Raw genomic sequence first — 5690 nt, forward strand, 5'->3', positions numbered from 1 at the left:
GTTGATGGTGGTAGATGGGAGTAATGACTATTTGATCTTAGTATCACCTTTTTGTTTGCTTATGTATTTGGAGTGATAGTATCTCATAATATGACATCCTTTCCCTCCTTCTACTTTTTTTAATATACTGACTTATTATTTTTCTGCATTAGCATATATTTATAGCACAAATGAAGTTATTTCTAGCCATGTTATTTGAACTTATTTTATCCTTCCATGAAGCATCTATGTGCCTCTACATTGGCTCTTCCTGAGATAAACTTGGACTGAGATTGTTCAGGTAGTTTTATGTTCTACACCCTTCCGGGTAAAAAGGTCCAGTCAGCTGGACAAGATGTGTTTCTCTGATTTTTTTATAGTCAAAAATTAACTCATGGATCATCCTTTTACCATGTATTTAATTTCAATATAAAGTATCAACATAGCTATGTATCATGTAGTTACCAACACAAAACGAAAAGGCTGTCAAACAAAGATGCTTTGAATTACCGAAGAATCGGAAATTTATCATGAAATATTGATATGTATTCCCTTTACCTACAATTAATGTATTGACTCTTTTGATTCAATAAAAAATTTCTTTATGAAAGATTATAGCATTTGTACCAATATAATTTTTTTGCATACACCATAACATAAAAATTAAAGTGAACACGTAAAAATTGAATAAATAATAAAGTAATTGATAGATAAAGTTTAATATTATTGGTACCCAAAATTTCTCACATAAAGTATCAATAGCTACGGCATGCCGCTGCGCAGGCATGGAAATTCAGCATGGCTCGCCAGCGAGTAAGCATCCAACAGAGTGAATTTGCAAGACAAACAATGATCTTGGCAAAAATATGCAATAATCTCTCTGACGTGGTACCAACGTCCTCACAAAGAGGATCCCATCATTACATACACAGGAGCGAAGACACCCGTTGGACAGGTACATGAATTTGCAAAAGCTCTTTACCACTTTATTACCTGCACTAATCCTGCAGGGGGCTACAATAGGATGATTTAGCTCAACTAGGGCATCATTGTATATGGTACGCTCCATAGAACAGACTATATATGGTGCTAATAAGTAGTCAATATTTATCATACATAGCTGCAATAAATGTACTCATTTCCCATCTTTTATTACTCTTTCTGGATTTTAGTCATCTACGATTCTATCATTAACAATGCCCTTTACGAGCCGTATAGATACAGTGTATCACCGGGCGCGGCGTGCCTCCGCGCGGGCTATGCTAGTATGTACAATTGCACAATTTGGAGTAAATGAAGAGTCACAACCATCGAGACTAAAGCATATAAAGCTAGCAATGGAGGCCTAGTCACGCAATCAGACGGCCATGACACCCAAGGAGATTAAGATAATCTGACTCGGAACCCACATCAGCTTCGTCGTCCACTTCATGACTGATGTAGTGTAGCCTAGAGATTATCAGCACTCCTAGCATATTTTTCATTCTTTGGCGATGTTCAACCACTTTTCGCAAATACTTTTGTTCTTTTTTGATGTTCAACAAATTTTAGAATATATTTAACCATTATTTACCAAGAATGTCTCTAATCCCTCATCTAAATACAAATGATTTTGAAAGATTTATCAGCGTAGGTTATGCAAAAATCATTCAAGCACACGCATTGCTGATACGTAGCTGTGTTGATCTTATCATGCATGTAAAAAAAACTTGACATTATTTCAATCATACAGTCATGAGATCTTCTATAGGGCCTGTGGACTATCTGAATGCATGCCAACATACTTAGAACTAGTTTAACACTGGATATTCTAGATGCTAAATTTACCAAGTTTATTTACTCAAATAAAATCACATAATGATCGCAACAATCGAACTAAGGCTTTGTATATTATACTAGATCTAGGCCATCTTCACATTTTTGGTCCGTACGTCTTGTAGCGATTAATTTCCTCAACTTTTAGAAAAGCAACCATCAAAACCGTCGATGTGGTGGCCAGGAAAGCAATGATGCCCAAGTCATACCACTCAGTGTGAAAGACAAAGACCGTGATAACCAAGGATATTAACATGACCACTGTGGCGACCAACATCAACATATGCCCACTGCATGGAACAATACACGAATATATTATGACTTGGTTAGTTATTGAAAACTATTCCGAATTAATTGAATGAAGTACTTGTTCATTCCGAGTCGAGCTTCTTTATGTTCGAGCAAGTCAATAGAAAAAAAATATCAATATGTACAACACACCAAAATCAGTTTAATTAAATTATTTACAAAATATATTTTCATACTATATACAAATTTGATGTTGTACACCATAACTAATATCTTTGATACACGTGGTTATACTTATAAATTTATGACTTAGAGCAAGCCTACAACTTCAACTAATTTGAATCGGAGGGAGAGTTGATAATCAGGTTCATTGCCTAGCGTGTGTAAGCACTATTAATAAGTACCTGTACTCCCATGGGTGTACTAATCTCTTCCCGTGCTTCCAGTTCCCGTTGCTTCTCCTCCTCCCGGCGTTTAATAAGCACCAGGTGGATCATGACCGTGCAGTAGGAGAAGACGATGGCGGCGATGATCACGTCGCGCCGATCCTGCTGCCATAACCCGGAGGCCGAGATGATGAAGATACCGAACATGAGGACACTGACCATACCGTGCTGCAGGCACACAAAGAAGAACCAACATGATTGCACATCATGATGAGCGTGCACATTCACATAAACACAGATTGCTGCAGGCACACAAAAAAAAAAGACAAGATGGAATTAGGCTTTCTATGTACTATACATGAATGGATGCCACGCACGCACCAGGAAGACCTTGACACTGCTCGGGGCGAGCTCAGATCAGACTGTCAAGTCGTAACTGGGTAGGACTCTATCTCTAGTTCCTAGTTAATTTCTATCTCTAAGTTTTCTTTAAAAAATGAATATATCTCTAACTTGAACTTGCAAATGTAAGGTAGATTACAACCGCCGGCCGGATGGACGTGAACATGCAAAACGTGCATCGAGTGTACAATGCACCTTCTAACATACCCCCTCAATTTTTAACCAGTTTGGCAAACGATGTTTACGTCGTTAACTTGTTGGAGGCGTTGTTTGAATATGCTAAGACTTGTTCTTCAAGGAGAAAATCTAGATTCTGGTTTTAGGTGGTTCGATCGTGTGTGACAACAGTGATAGTGTAATCTAGAAGATTTGTAGTGTTATAAGCATTATATTAGTGCTAAGAGTAAGGGTCCAGATAACTGCCACACGTGTGGTGTATCGGATAGTTGTGCCACACGCCTCATGTGGCATGAACAACAACCAGCCCACACACATACGTGTGGGCAAAACAACTAATGCCCACACACGTCTTTTTTTCCCTCCTGAACCCTCTCACACGCGTGCGTGTGGGCGAAATTGATAACGCCCACACGCCCGTATGTCAGGCCTCGTACCCTTCTGGTCCCGCACGCGACGCGTGACGCTCACCGCGCGCCCGCAGTTGCCATGGTCCAGACCCTCGTCCATGTTCGTTTATCTGCAGTTGCCATGTCGCTGAACTACAGTTGCCATGTCGGACAACTGCAGTTGCCATGGTTGCTCAACTGCAGTTGCCATGTATGGTCTGATCTAATGTAGTTGCCATGATGTCATAACTTTAGGAGTTGCCACATACTAACACTAGGCAGTTGAGAGAGTTGCCATGTTCTCACAAGCATGCTAGGGCAGTTGCCATGTAAAATGGAAGAGTTGCCATCTGCTTACGTGCACGTTAGGGCAGTTGCCATGTACGTGCACGTTGGGGCAGTTGCCATGTACCATGCAAAAACACATGGCAACTCGGTAAAAGACAGTTGCCATCTGCTTACGTGCATATTAGGAAGTTGTCGTGTACCCTGCAAAAACACATGGCAACTCGGGTAAAAAAACAAAGTTGCCACCTGCTTATAAAGCACACTAGAGGCAGTTGCCATGTGCGCTGCAAAAACACATGGCAACTAGCAGCTTACGTGTGGGAGAGGAGACGGGCGTGTGGGCGAGATGGCAAATGCCCACACACCAGCCCTTGTGCGTGACTGAAAACTGGTGTGTGGGTGAACTGCTAAACGCCCACACACCGGCCCCTCCGTATGGTAAAATGGATGTGTGGGCGAACTATGTCACACATCACACACACGCCTTGTTCTACGTGGCACAGAAAATCAGCCAGATTGTGTCAAGATTCGTGCATATAGTACTGGACGGTGATGGATGCGTGTGGTCGAGATGGTCAACGTCCACACGTGTGGGCGTTAACATTTCCGAAGAGTAAAGCTCTGTACTAGTCCGGCATGTTGCAGGGAGCTGACTCATGTGTCCTAGCCGTATACGTATAGAAGAGATTAAACTTGCCGTGTACTCCCTCCGTTTTTTTAGTCCGCATATAAGATTTGGTCAAAGTTAAATTTTGTAAAGTTTGACCAACTTTGTAAAAAAAAAATCAACATCTGCAATACTAAAGCTATACGGTATGAAATTAATTGTATGATGCATCTAACAATATTGATTCCATATTATGAATCTTGATATTTTTTCTATGAACTTAGTCAAAGTTAACAAAATTTGACATTGACCAAATCTTATATGCATACTAAAAAGAAATGGAGGGAGTAATTAGGAGAATGCTTATCCGTGTAGGACTTGGGTCTAGTATACGTATAGAAGAGCGTGTTATTAGGAGAGTGCTTGTCCGTGTAGGACTTGGGTCTAGTAAGTCGGCTACTTGGTTGTGTATAACACAGCCAAGCGGTGAATATTGTAACAACGTGGAGAGAAAAAACAGAAAAGAAATAAGGAAGAGAGAGGGACGACACGTGCCTTTGGCTAAAGTTTTCGTGCATGTGTTCATCATGCGATTTGATGTGATCGATCCGTGGGCGAGTTTCAATAAATAGTGCTTGAGAGTCACTACCTTCCTGAAGGCGCTAATGCTGAAGAACCTGTCGTCTGTGTGATGTCATGAGATAATTGATGTGGGTATGGTCGTTGCCATAGTTTCCCGATGGCGGATCTAATCCCTTTGGGTTTTTTCTCTCGCCTACTCTTTGTTATTTACGGGCATGTTTTTGTGTGCGCGCCCTCGTGTTGGTTGTGTCCATCCTAATTATGCAATGACTGGATGTGTCACTAGTAGAAAAGGGGGCAAAGGTCCAGACCGGGTCAGCCCATTAGTCCCGGTTCAGTCCAGAACCGGGACCCACGGTGGCATTGGACCCGGTTCGTGAGCCCCCGGGGCCGGCCGGGCCATGTGGGCCATTGGTCCCGGTTCGTCTGGACCTTTTGGTCCCGGTTGGTAGGACGAACCGGGACCAATGGGCCTCATTCCTGGCCCACAACCATTGGTCCCGGTTGGAGGCTTAACCCGGGACCAAAGGCTGCCATTTAGTCCCGGTTCATGCCACCAACCGGGACCAATGAGGTGCCTATATATACCCCCTCGCATAAGAGCAGAGAACACTGCTCTGTTTTTTCTGGCCGCCGAGGGGGAGAGGGCTTGGTGGTGCTCTAGCTCACCTCCTATGCACACAAGGTGTTCGATGGAATGCCCGAGCCACACTACTTAAGATTTCTCCTCTCCAAGCTCGACCTCAAAACTCCATTTTCCTCAATATTTGTCTAGGTTTAGCGGTCCGTCACGCCCCGTCCCCGTCTTCACCGCCG

This window comes from Triticum dicoccoides, chromosome 7B (genome assembly GCF_002162155.2).
Source record: "Triticum dicoccoides isolate Atlit2015 ecotype Zavitan chromosome 7B, WEW_v2.0, whole genome shotgun sequence".
Classification (NCBI taxonomy): domain Eukaryota; kingdom Viridiplantae; phylum Streptophyta; class Magnoliopsida; order Poales; family Poaceae; genus Triticum; species Triticum dicoccoides.